The sequence below is a fragment of the Macaca mulatta genome, chromosome 4, assembly GCF_049350105.2.
Source record: "Macaca mulatta isolate MMU2019108-1 chromosome 4, T2T-MMU8v2.0, whole genome shotgun sequence".
Lineage (NCBI taxonomy): Eukaryota > Metazoa > Chordata > Mammalia > Primates > Cercopithecidae > Macaca > Macaca mulatta.
In genome coordinates this window covers 160,093,969-160,108,595 of record NC_133409.1, presented here as the reverse complement: position 1 = coordinate 160,108,595, position 14,627 = coordinate 160,093,969, and the positions used below count along the sequence as shown (strand labels likewise).

General features: G+C 37.7%; 1 long non-coding RNA gene across 1 annotated transcript; it reads left to right on the top strand.

The window, feature by feature from the left end:
* Positions 1-317: 317 nt before the first annotated feature.
* On the top strand, positions 318-8,780 carry LOC144340677 (uncharacterized). Its single transcript, XR_013416925.1, has 3 exons — positions 318-593; positions 1,822-1,857; positions 6,563-8,780. It is a non-coding gene; the product is annotated as an uncharacterized LOC144340677 (long non-coding RNA).
* Positions 8,781-14,627: the final 5,847 nt, after the last annotated feature.

Genomic DNA, 14,627 nt, shown 5'->3' with positions numbered 1-14,627 from the left:
TTTACACATATAAAATGAATCACTGTAAAGCAAGTGAGAGTTTATAAACATGAATAACAATATGAGTAGAAATATGCTGTGTGAAATAAAATAGCAAGCTATTTTAAATCTAAGTTATCACCTAAAAATATCAATTATTACAAGTCATTTTTGTTTATATAAAAAGCAAAAATAACCATAGGTGATTTTCTTTTCAGTGCAAATCCATGAGGACATCAGGCCCTGATTTCTGGGCTAGTTCCGACTATTTCACAAGTGAAAAAAAAGGACCTTTGCCCTTGTAGACTGTTTTGTTTCTAAGTCCTACCCCAGTAACTCACCCAAAATGAAAAACAGATTTTGGGGCTGTTTTAGCATTATTTTAAGCCACATTACTGCATACAAATGAATTTTGTTTTGCTTTGGTTTTGCTGTAGCATAAATTAACAAGGTGTCAAGTGAACATCGTGACCCCATTTTTATCTCCAGCAGACTAAATTCAGAACTGAGAACAGGGCCGCCTTCTGCAGCTCAGCGAAACTGTACGTGGAAAATTTCACAAGCTCAGCTGGTTCTTGGGGACAGCAAATCTCCAGTATCCTGATGATCATCTGGTAAGAACATTTCCACACTTTGTGACTCACGCGAGCCTTGATCTCATGGTGCTTTCACTGCCCACTAATCATATTTGAAACCTGTGCTTCCTCTGCCGAGTGTGGAGAATCTACCATAAAGAAAGTGCCCTTTCAGCTGTAGTTTTTCTCCACACAGCACTACCCTGATTTTGGAAAGAGCTCAACTCTTCATCTCCCCTGGGCACATAGAACAGCAGAATGGAAGAGTGGAAACTGCCAAAATGCTAATCATGGAAAAAAAAAAAAATAACAAGATCCAGATGGGACAAAATGGACATATTTCATTTATCCTGGGAAACTCTACAGTATATCATTTGAGATGCATAATACACCCAGCCTTGGCCCTTTATAAACAAACACTACAGAGGCATATGCCACAAGATTATAAACAGAGTTGGCCATAAATTTCATAGGACCATACATTCAGCGTTGCACACATGGCTGCGGCTTATTCAGCGGGATCCGGAGGCTCAGTCTGTTCCCTTGGCTGCTAATCAATTCTGTAATCTCAGCTCACCCAAAGGGGCAGAATCCCAGAGGACCAATTCACCCTAATGAAACTCCGAGGCATTTCACACCAAAAGAAACTACAGCTCACTTTGACTCGGCCCATGCCTGTGCTAGGAAACCATGTTTATGATGCCAAGGTTTTTGAGGGGCTAGAAAAGCTGTTCTTAACCTTTAGTGGGCAGAAGTGGGTTGCTTAAAAAAGCAGAGATTCCTTGGTTTCCAGTTCTAGCTCTCAACTTCAATCCGTCTCTACTAATTCAGTAGATTTGGGCTCGAGGTTGACATTCACTTTTTGAACAAGTGCTTCAGGTGACTCTGAACTAGTGGTTCTAGAAAATGCACTTGGAGAAACACTGAAATAGATCAATTATTAGGAGACTGCTTTTATGGTTATGGAAGATATTTCTAAGAATCATTCCATTAGCCTTATTCAGGAAGGAAACCGCCCTCCATTTTGAAGGAATAGCACAAATATAAGGTGATAGGCTATGATCGACCGCTTGATCAGAATCCCAACGATGTTTTCCAAATTATTATATGCATTAACTAGCACTATGCACAAAGAGGGATTTTTAATAACTAATTTCTGATATTTTATGTTCCCTGCTTCACCCCTACATTGCCTACTCTGTGACTTCCATGTAGTTGAATTCTTTGTATGCTAATTCTCAGAATCATGTTTTCTCTGTCCCTACAGGAAAGAACAGTGGACCATGAGGAATCCCAGCTCAGGGTAAGTTAGCTAAAGATCTCTCTTCATGAAAATTACTTCGTCACTCCCTTCCAGATCAATCATTCTGAAACTCAAGGGCTACGTACATCTGCATGCAATTTGAAGCATAGGGTGGGGAAATACAAGGAATTTGAAGTTCCAACAAGCTTAGAGCTGTGAGTCAGTGGCCCTTGGTGGCAATGGACTCAGGAGGGCAGGGGCTAACTGGTGGCAGAAGGTATAGAGGCTACACTACCCACTCCTCCCCAGGAAAACTCAGAATACCTGGGTGAGATGGAAGCAAGGAAATGGTCCTGCATCTTCACATAATTTGTTTTAGTCTTGGCTTTGCCTCTTCATTAACTTATAATTTTACTTTTGTTTTTGTCAAAGATGGATTCATATCCTTTTAATGTGCCTGGCCTGTATTATTTTTGGACTTATAAAGGCATTGCCTACTTAGTTACCTTCTGTTTCCTTGACTCTTGGCTCTTCAATCCTGTGGACTTCCCAAAACAGTGATTATAAGAATGCCAGAATACCATAGGTGCCTATGTCCCATCCGTATGGAACTGTCTAGAAGCCTCAGCAAATAGAGCATAATGATCACATGGAATGATGATACATCCGTGTCAACTTTTCTCTGCCTCAGTTTTTTTTTTTTTTTTTAATTTTCTATTATCTGTTATCATGGCTCATTATAGTAAAGTCCTAGATGAATCCTGGCTCATCTTAATAAATCTTAGTATCCTCATCCAGAATAGAGTTCATAATTGAGACAGCAATCTTTTTCACTCATTTTCTAAGTCCTTGAAATCAAACTGCCAAAAGTTCTGTGGTGTAAGAAATAACATATTTTAATTTTTCCATACATTAGCTTAACTTCTACTTTGTGCTCACTTTTTCTTTGGTGGGAAAAGTAAACTATGGTCAACAAATTACTGTATCTACTTCCACTTTCTCGGCATGGCATCTATATTCCAGGGGCTTTCATGGTGCCATGCTTGGGGGTTAGAAGCATCTGATTCTTGGTTATCATCACTGCCAGCTGGTGTCTTTTCAGCTGTATTTCATCTCATCACCTCCCTAGATTACAACCCATGCAGGGACCTGAGGATATATCCCTTGCTTCTGACTGTAGGAGTTCTCCGGTTCCAACTCTCTGACAACTGCTACCATCCATCTATCAGCCATTGGGAATGCTTAGCTGATTTCATTTACTAGACTGGGACCTGGGAAACACCTTGAGCTCTCAGGGCCATCAAGGTTCTTTAACATTTTTTTGCTCTTCTAGGGTACACAGGAAATCTGTCAGATAACATACAGAACTTGCCAGTTTCTTAGAATGTTCTCTGTGGCTGGTAGACACATTTCGTGTGTGCTTTTATTTCCATACCAATCCAAGAGTTCCAATCCTTGGGGAGAGTGAGCTTGGGGAGAGGGGTAAGGTCCAGGGACTTTTTTATACCTTTTTTTCCGTTTCTCTTTTTCCTCCTACTCTTTCTTTCCTTGTCAGAAAATTTTATCTAGACTCTAGAGATTACAAAACATTATTCTGATTTTGTATTCTTGTATCCTTTCAAATCTATTTTGTTCCTGGGTAATAGGGGCTTTTTTTGTTACTGTTTTTGAAATTTAAAAGCCCGAACTTTTTTGCTGCAACCTTCAGCATGATACCTCTCCTAAGGCAATGCTGGCAGAATGCCTGTGTTCTAGTTGGTTGGGATCAGGGTGAGGCATAGGTGGGGAAAGATGAGAGGTGCAGAAATAGTAGAAAAACCATACTGGCTAATAAACCTAAATATTTTCTCATTACCCTTATTTGTGATCTCATCTGAACATATTTTTAGGTTTACAGGAAAAGCACAAAGAATGGTAGAGTAGATGGGCTGGGGGTCAATGAGCATGTGACCCAAATTAATGAGTTTGATTTTTTTAAATGTGCTTTGAATTTAGGTTTTCATTCCGTTTCCATAAACAAATTACATTTAATTTCACAGAGGCATAAACTACATGGAATGTTGAACAGACTAGATCATAAGTATAAGAAAAAGTGCTTTGTTTTGGAAATTTTGAAGTTTAAAGGTGTATAAATGACACTTAAATACCAGCCATGACTCTTTGTCATCAGCATTTGTCTTACTTTGTGGTCTCCTAATTGATTTTGATTTGAGGCATCACAGTTTATTTTCTTTAGAAATACTCTCCTCATCTAAGTCCCTAAACTCATGGAAGCCTATGGTTCCATTTCCTCCTCGATGAATCTGCTAGGAGTGAGCATGAGGTTGGCCATGCATTTGGTGTAACAGAAGACTCAACTCCCAGAATGAGAGAGAAAACAAGAGTTGAGATCTGGACTAAGTTTACCCAAAGCTAAGGATAAGAAAATGGAAGCAATTATGTCAAGAAAATAAGTCTCCCATTTCATGTTCCATTTTAGGCACATTAGAATTAGAAAGGGAAATTCCAAGATTTACTATGTAATTTGATTTTTGCTCCTAAAACTTTCAGGTAATGAAAATTATTGATACGTATTGACTAAAGTATTTACCTATCTAGAGAATACATACATAATAGTGTGTGTGTATATATATAGAGACACTGAATAGCATATATACTAAATAGTATAGTGTACTAAATAGTATACACATATATATACTTAGTGTTATTTATGCATATATTCTTATACTTATTTAGCATATATACATATATATATACATACACACACTTATTATTACTATCTGCTACATGCCAGTATTTACACTTAGATGAAGCCTACAAATAGATCTTGACAGTACTCTTAAGCAACCCCATTCTTGGAACACATTATTATAGAACATGGGTGTCCAAAATATATACTTTTTTGTTCTTGGAGGTAAAAAGGAAGGAAAAGAGGAAATTAAAATGTGTTGCATACTATAACTACACGAAAGGCATTAACATTCATACTTTCAGTAAATATTGACTTCAGTATGCACCATGTATTTTTGGGAGAGGTTATTCTATTAGTCCATTTTCACACTACTATAAAGAACTGTCTGAGACTGGATAATTTATACAGGAAAGAGGTGTAATTGACTCACAGTTTCACATGGCTGGGAGGCCTCAGGAAACTTACAATCATGGTGTAAGGTGAAGGGGAAGTGAAGCACCTTCTTCACAAGGTGTCAGGAAGGAGAAGTGTCAAGCAAAGGGGGAAGGGCCCCTTATAAAACCATTAGATCTCATGAGAATTCACTCACTATTATGAGAACAGCATGGGGGGAAATTACCCATGACTCAATTACCCCCATGATTCAATTACCTCAACCTGGTCTCTCCCTTGACACATGGGGATTATGAGGATTATGGGAATAACAATTCAAGATGAGATTTGGATGAAGACACAAAGACTAATATTAAATGTACACTGGTGAACAAATATAGATATAGTCCTTCCTCTCACTGAATTTACAGTCTTGCAGTAGAAAGTTCAATCGAATTGTCTTACAAGTTAAATTAAAATTATACTTGTGGGAAATGTAGGGAAAGAGAAGACATGGGGCTATACATTCTATAACAAGCTTGTCCATGGCCCATGGGTCACATGCAGCCTAGGACGGCTTTGAATGTGGCCTAACGCAAATTCATAAACTTTCTTAAAACATTATGAGATTTGGTTGTAATTTTTTTTTTTAGCTCATCAGCAATTGTTAGTGTTAGTGTACTTAATGCGTGGCCAAAGACACTTCTTCTTCTTCTAATGTGACACAGGGAAGTCAAAAGATTGGACACTCCTGTTCTATAATAAAGAGTGGGGTTGCTTGAGAGTACTGCCAAAATCTATATGTAAACTCCATCTAAGTGTAAATACTGGCGTGTAACAGATAGCAAGTAATAATAGTAATAATAATAATAGAATAATTTGGGGGTACTTTCAGCAGCTGTACTGATTCTCTTAAGGCTTAACTGCTGGCTAACCTGTTCTCCCCCCAGGAATATTCTAGATCATCCCAATCTAGAACAGACCATAATTCAATAGTGAATGTCTTGGGTCTCTAGGACACTGATTCAGGGGCTAGCATGCATTCTGGCTGGTTGTTCCCCATGCCATAGTTGCTGAACATCTTTATGTCACCCTGGCCATATAGAAAGTTTATAGAAAAGTTTAAAATACAATTTTCTGAAAGGTCATTATCACTACTAAGCAGAAAAGCTAAAGTTTCTAAAGAGGGAAGCTATAATTAGGCCTTACCTTAGAAAGTAGGAAGAGTACATTGAGGAAATAAATATGCACAGGCCCTCTTGTGTGAAGGATCAGAGCACACAGATCTGCAGAATAATTAGGTCAGTGTGGCTAAGGCACACAGAGGAATATGAAATATGATGCAATATGGCTTGAAAGCAGATGGGAGTCTTATAAGCCCTTAAAAGTCACAAAGCCCTTAAAAGTCACACACATATTTTTGTGTCTTGAGAGAAAGAAAAGACAATAAAAGGATTTGTGTAATGGGTGGTATGATGGTCAATTTTATGTGTTGACTGAGCCATGGGGTGCCTAAATATTTGGTTCAATGTTATTCTAGGTGTGTCTTTAAGGGTGTCTTGGATGAGACTATTATTTGAATTGGCAGACTGAGTAAATCAGATTGCCCTCTCTAATATAGGCAAGCCCTTGTTATAAGTAAGAGGAGACTCCTCTTCTTGATTGCTTTATGCTAAGACATTGGTCTTTTCTTGCCTTCAGACTTCAACTGAAACATGAGATCTTCTGGAGCCTGGAGCCTGCTGGCTTTTGGAATGGAGCTACGTCATCAGCTCTCCTGGATCTCCAGCTTACTGGCTGCAGATATTAGGTCTTCTCAGCCTACAGAATCACATAAACTTTTCTTAATAATAAACCTCTTTTTATCTCTCTCTCTCTCTCTCTCTCTCTCTTTCCCTTTCTTTTTCTCTCTCTCTCATCTTCTATTTGTTCTGTTTGTCTGGAGAACTCAAAGTAACCCAGGTGGCATAATCAAGTTGGATTTGGTAAACAGCTTTGACTAAAGTAGAGAATAAATTAATGGAAATAAGAGGGAAACCAAAGATGGTTAGGATGTTAATGAAGTATGAATACAAATACTTTAGTCTACAGTCATAGTTGTCTACGGGAGTAGCATCCACTCAGACAATATTAGAAATTTATAAGAATGTTTTGTCCTGTTTGTTTTGTTTCAGAGGAGCGGCTATTGCCACTTATTGTTTGGTGAGGTCCAGGCCTTTTAGGCATATTTTGCAATGTGCAAGACATTCAAACTTAAAGGGAGAATTGTCTGTGTCTCACAAGCTTTAGAATGTTTCACTCAAAAGCAGAGACTTAAATAAAAATAAAAAAAATTGCCTAGAACCTAGTTACCTTTACATATAAACACAATATTTTTATGTGATTTATGAACACACTGAATTTTCAAGGAATGTGCATCTACGACGTGAGTGGAGAGATGATTATATCAGGTAGGTGCAGTTTTTGCCATTACTTTTAATAGCCAAAACTGCAATTACTTTTGCACCAACCTAATACTTCAGTTTGGGAAATTACTAATGTTTCTGCCATTTTGGAAAATCATACCACTGAAGGTGATGCCATTCATGGTATCTGAGTCTAATACAATCGACCCGTGTGCCTTTGTAGCTGTCAAATTCACACAGATTATTTATGTAGGTAAAACCCTCTGATGATATTGTTAAGTCTTCCTGTCTAGCCAAGCCTGATATTCTCACATTGCAATACCTACTACTTTAATGTAAGTTATTTTCTTTATGTGCATACTTCACATTACAGCTAAATATTTTTATTTTGTTTTGAAATTGTATATGTAAGTTTGCTTACGTCATTTATGCATTTCCTTTTTAATATATTAAAGGATGCATTACAAAACGTCTGCTATAAAAAAAAAAGGCGCTGGTCTGAAACAGTTGGGATTCACTAGCATTGATTCAACTTTCCATCAGTAGAAACAGAAAAACATGGATAGAGTTCAAGGATATTTAAGAGGTGAAATTAAGAAGAGGTGCTGAGTGTTAGACATGAGGGTGGGATGGGTCGAGAGACAAGGAAGAGTCAGAGGACTCATGGATTATGGCTTGTGCAAATTAGCGCAGAGTCATTTACTGAGTTAAGGAATCCTAGAAGAGGACCCAGGTTAGGAAGACAACATGAATTCAGTTTTGGTGCACATGCCTGTGAAGTCAGATACAACATGTGGGACTAAGATTAGGGAAGAAGTTCAGGCTAGTGATATAAATTTGAGTCATCACATTTGGCAGAAGTTAGTGTGAGAGTAAACATGAAATTCCACATCTAGTCTACGTCTGAGCCTTGGAGACTCCCAGCACTTAATGATACCTTATATTAAATTCTCCCCACAATGTGTTAGAGAGGCATTACTTACTGGTCCTATTTTATGGTTGAAAAAATTAATACTGGTAAAGATTACTCTGGCTAACGTCCCCAAGAAGAAGGTATCAGATTTGGAAATTGTGGATTGATTAAACAAAGTCCAAGATCATTTTTCATGCTTTTTGAGTCTATCACTGAACAAATAAACTCTCTCTCTTAGGAAATGTATACTGTGAGAGGCATGTATGATAAACAGTAAACATTATTGTTGGGAGACAATTCTTCATGGCTCTTTCATGTGCACACCTTGCTAGCAAGGCACTGACTGCCCTTTTCCTGGTCAATTGTACAAGAGTAATTGCACAGTGAACAGCCTTGGAAGATAGATAGTATCTCCCTCTAGAGGGAGAGTAGGAATGTTTATTGCCCACTGCAAAAGAATCAGGTTTCCTAAACTCAGAGTTCATCTCCTGTAATACGGCAGTACTGTGGGAGTGCAGGCATCCCTCTGGGCCCATCCACCTTGCCCCCATGCTACTTGAGACAAAGGAAACTGATGCAAACATGGTGATGTCCATTCAGCTTGCTGTGTCATACATAATAAATCTTTTGTCTCTGACCTTGTGTGATGATTAATACTGAGTGTCAACTTGATTGGATTGAGGGATACAAAGTATTAATCGTGGGTGTGTCCGTGAGGGTGTTGCCAAAAGAGATTAACATTTAAGTCAGTGGGCTGGGGAAGGCAGATCCACCCTTAATCTGGTGGGCACAATCTAACCATCTTCCAGTGAATATAAAGCAGGCAGAAAAACGTGAAAAAGAGAGATGGGCCTAGCCTCCCAGCCTACACCTTTCTCCCTGCTGGATTCTTCCTGCCGTCGAACGTCGGACTCCAAGTTCTTCAGTTTTGGGACTCAAACTGGCTCTCCTTGATCTTCAGTTTGTAGACAGCCTATTGTGGGACTTTGTGATGGTATAACTGAATACTTAATAAACTCCCCTTTAAATATATATATATATATCCTATTAGTTCTGTCCCTCTAAAAGAACACTGACTAATATACCTAGTTTTATATTTTCTGCCAGAATCCATGAAATCGTGATAGTTTCATTTGTTGCCTTGCATGCCAAATTCTTACATAGTATGCTAGAAAATGGTAAGAGCTAAAGGAAAAAAAAAAAAAAAAGAGAATAGTGTAAGGACATCTCAAGGTGGAATTGGGTGGTCTAATTTTAAGTAGCCTAACTAGATATTTTCTATTAAGAGGTGACAAAGAGTTAAGGACTTGGAGGGTTTGCTGTGCAAACACAGAGGGGAAGAACCTCCCAAGCAGAGAAGTCAATGTAAGTATCCTAAAGCCATAGAAAGTTCATAAAGGGAAGAAGAATGGGAAGTGAGGTCAGAGAAACAGTGGAGAGACCACCTCAAAAAGCCTCATGTAGGGCATTTGAGAACTTTGTTTTAATTCTGGGTGAAATGTAGAGTCACTGTCCAGTAACAGCATTAGATGATCTGACTAATGTGTTAAAAGAATCACATTTGCTACTCTGCTAAGATTACATAATAGGGAAGAAATAGTAGAAGCAGAGAGCCTATTTAGAAGATACTTTTACTGCCTTGGCCAAAGGTTTTATTGTATTGTTTACCTACAGATATTTAGATCAGGGTAAGGCATTTCTGGTCTTTAAGAAATTATTACTATTATTATTACTGGAGTATTTGTTCCCTACTTCTCAACACAGATTGTGTTTAAAATCCCCTTTTCTTAAACTATGCAAAATTCAGCATCATGAGTGTCCAAAGCAATGACCATTTCTCTGAATTCTCAAGAGACAGTAAGATCAGAGGTGAAATAGACCAACAGCTTTGACGAGGGTGATGACAGATGCTAAAGAAACCAACCAAACAAAAACAGTATTTGTCAGCCAAGTTAGTAAAGTTAGTATTAACTGTAAGAGGTTATATTATGCCTTTATTAAAATACTAATTACTTTGGGATGCTAATAGACAACATTAACTCAGCAGATGCAATAGATGATTGTGAACAAGGGAATTATTTTAATACAATCTACTCTTCCATTTTTTGCTTATTTAGAGACAATAGGATTTTGACTCCATTTGTGTGTATTGGCACCTGCAACATTATCTTTTCTAAATACCACAAAATAGATTTCCTACACTACTCCAACCAGGAAACTTCATTAGGATGTCTCTGAGGAGCTTGAGAAGAAATGATGTTTGTCACTGCGTCAGCACTCTAACAACCTCTAAATAGGTGGTTCACTGACTAATTTGAACCAGAATTTCATTGCTGTCTTACAGCAGAGTTTGGGTAAAATGGTAATTGATATTAAATCTGTGCATGTTCTAAATGCAAGTCTGACTTTACCACAGAGGCAGAGCAGGTGGCCACCCTCCAAACGCAAAACATTACTGGGAACAAAACGCAAAATGACCGGTGTGTGAGTCAAAGAATGGGATTTGGAAAGAGTAGGCAATTTACAGTTTGCCTAGGGTAAGCAAAAATTCCACAGTCAACTGCTGACTACATGGATTAGCAAATTCAAACATTTTCAGGTTAGGTAGAGGGAAGAATTTGCAAATGAACTGACAATGGATTTAACAGGTTTTAGCCTGAGGTCGCTTAAAATTTTGAGCACCACTTGCTTAGGAAATGGGGGCAATCTGGAAGCAAGCACTAGTACAGGATCAGCTTTGCTAAAACTTACAGACCCTTGGGTTCACTGACTGTCCAAATGATTCTTGACTATTTCAGCATATTTCTAATTGGGTCACAAAAATCAGCACACTTTCTCAAAGAAAACATTGTATACACACAGCAGGTTCACACAATTCAAATATTCTGTTTTCTGTCTTCAGTTATTTAAAATATTGAAATATGCCATATTCATGACGCAATGAAAATATTCAAGCTGCAAGGTGAAACGCATTCAAATATGTCTTAAAATGTCTATTCACTGAAAGTGTATATTTCACCCAGAAATATATCCATTCAAATATTAATAAAACAAACTGGATATTCAGCATTGTGTTTGAGAGGCTTTTTTTGGCAGCCATAAACTATACACTGATCACTTTTGCACTAATATTATGAGTGAACATTCTACTCAAGTGATTCGATGAGGAAAGGCTCCAGTGCAGTTTTGTCTTGACTAAGTTTGGGTCACTCTCCAGAAGAACATGATATGTACTTTTCACCTCTAAAGCCAGGGAACCATGTGCTGGCCCACACATGGCCAGAGCTGCAAGATCTGGTAAAAATAGTCCTCAATACACAATCTCATACAGATTTCCATTTTGATGTATATACCCCATTTTACAATGAAAAGAGTTACAATTGAAAGCTTCCCCACTGTTTCTCTGGCCTCACCTCCTTTTAACTTCAAGCAGAGTAATTATTTTTGGCCAAGGAAGAACAGGTTGCCTTAGGTTTGAGTGGGAAATGGGAGGGACTACAAAATTTACAGAGATCAGCCTTGCAAGGTGAGGGGATACCATCAGGGACTCCTCTCCAGAAGGAAAGTCCTCTGAATCTTTCTCGCATCTACCACGTCACAGGAAGAAGTGGGAGGTGGAGGGAAGGGTTTTGGATAGGATGTAGGCTGCTTCCAATTATAGCAGAGGTTGCTGAGAGTCAAAAAAGCTGATATCTGAGAGTCTTATTTTTTCAGAAAAGTTGGAGGCAAAGAATTTGCCAGCAGTGAAGTAGGCAATGGGAAAGTCTTAGGTTTAAAACAAGAATTGGGAATCTAGCTTATAAAAACAGAGCATGAGATAGCAACCGTAAAAGGGAAATACAGTAAGATTTCGGGGAAGAATTAATGAACTAGATAGGTTTCTTTTGTGTTTTGCAAACAAATTAGATACGCCATTGCAAAAGAAGAGACCTTCAAAAGCATTTTGAGCACAATTTCCGTATTTGAAAGAAATACATTATGTTTTAAGGTAATTATCTTGAGGGACAACCCTCGTTTATATGTATGAGTATTGACACTTTTAACTTAGAGAATTACTACATCATATAAAAATGCATATCGGTGGCTACACAAATCTACATGTGATAAAATGGCATAGAACAGTAGAACGATGATGCGCGTTATCCCAACATCAAATTCCTGGTTTTTGAATTCTACTATATTTCTGTAGGATGTAATGGTTGGATGAAATTGGATGAAGGGATGCATGTATTACCTTGCAACTTCTTGTGAAGTCATATTTATTACAAAATAAAGAGCAAAACAAAACAAAAACACAAGCTTCTTCACAAAGATGAACATATGTTTTGGTGTATTCTGCAAGAGAACATGAGCGATGAGGGGAAACTGTAAATCAACATCTCCATTTCCAAGCTTTCCATCAACTATTATAAAAACAAATACTGAAATTATATTAAAAATGAGAACACTAAGTTACAGGCTAAAAATATGGTACCAGACTTTTGGTGGATGTCCCTACAGAGTTGTTGCCAAACGAAGCACATTGCCTTACTTTTATTAAAAGAGATTTACTTTATATATCACAAGTCATGTAACAAGGGCCTGTATCCACCTTTAATTGATTAGAAAGGAATTGAGAATGTTATTTCAAGTACATAGGGTACAAAAGAACATATACATTATTGCCTAAATACCAAAACCAACTATCCATTACTAACTACAGTTTGTTTTGGAACAGGAGAAAAGCCCAGCAAGGTATAACTGAAAAGCAAAGAAATCTCAAGTCATCTTGCTATAGCCAGTTCCTTCCAACTCTAAACAAGTGAAGAAACCTGAAAACAATGATGTCACCAAGACTTTGCTTTAGCATCATCAGCTTTACACAACTTTACACATCAAACCTGGAATAACACTACTGAGGAAGTTATATATGAATACTTTAACATTTAAGTCTCCTAGAATATGGCAGAAAATATTTCTTTTGTTTATGTTGGATGGTTAACTAAATTTAGCTATCATTGTTAGTATTGCTTTAGACATGATCAGTAAAAATACTGTTCCATGTTTATACATTATACATATTTTAAAGTATGTGATGTTTTTTCTAAGTACTAAAATGTTCTCTAGAGTACTAGATGCAAAATGGTTAAGTTGTCTCAAAGAACCCGTGGTTGGAAGGAATGTTTTAATCATCAAAAAATATAATTCATTTAAATTCATTTTTCTAATTAGTTTTAAAACCTTCAAAAATTGAAAATTATAATGGTTTCTTAAGTACTTTCTCACCCGTCAGTGTCATGCACATTTCCTGAGTCAGACATTTAGTGCCTCCAGATGTGCTGAGCTGGCAAGGTTGTCAGTTGTCATTTTATTCTTGGTTTTCTGATTTTGAGAGAGAGGAAGATACTATGAGGAACAGCTGGAATGTCAACAGATGTAATTGCTGATAAATTACCCAACAGTGTGCATATTTCTATGAAGTGGCATGAAAACTGGAAGGATTCCAAAGTGTGATGTTAAAAAGAAAAACCAAACAAAGACTAAACTTATGTTGATCGTAGAATGAAATAGTAAAGGAGTTTTATGGCTTTTAACAGTATTTATCCATAATAAATCCACTGTCTAGAACTTCTTTCCTGAACTTTAGACTCACAAATGCAATACCTCCTCACCCTAGCCACTTGGATTTCTATCCAACTAAACCTTTCTGAAAGAGATCTCCTGATATTCACCCTCAAAATTGCTCTACCTGTCTCAGTTGATGGCAAATCAGTCATTCAGGGTAAAATCTTGGATCATTCTTGCTTCTTTTCTTTCTCTCACATTCAACATCCAGTTCTACTAGGCCATTTTGCTGGTCCTACCTTCAGGTATCTTTAAAATCCTACCATTTCTCAGCATCGCCATCATTCCCACTTTAGTCCCAGCCACCATTTTTTCTTGCTGGATCGCTGCAATAGCCTCTGTCTGCCTGCCCTACTCTGCACATTCTATAATTTTTTCTCAATACCTCAGCCACATTGATACTTCCACTTCTTCTCAAAGGTTGTAATAGTCACTGTTTTCACTCCTAAGCCAACATTCTCCCTATGTCCTACAGCATCCTACAAAGTTTGACCTCTGTGTTACCTTGCTTTCCCTCAGTGAGTTCTCTCCACCCCAGTCATACTGGATTCCTTCTTACATCCCAAGTCTTTACAGTGGCTGTTCTCATTGCCCGCAAAGCTCTTCCCTGTGATACCCACATGAAAACTCCTTCATCTACTTCAAGTATATCCTCAATTTTTGTTCAGGTGAGTCTTTCCAGATCACCCTATTAAAAGCCTAAGAAAATACCAAGTATTCGTGAGGAATTAGAGCAGTTTTGAAAAATATAAAATGATTTAACCACATTAAAACACAGTTCTATGTGTGCCAAACATAGTTCTAGGTTGGCAGCTTCTCATAAAGTTACCCAAACACTAACCGT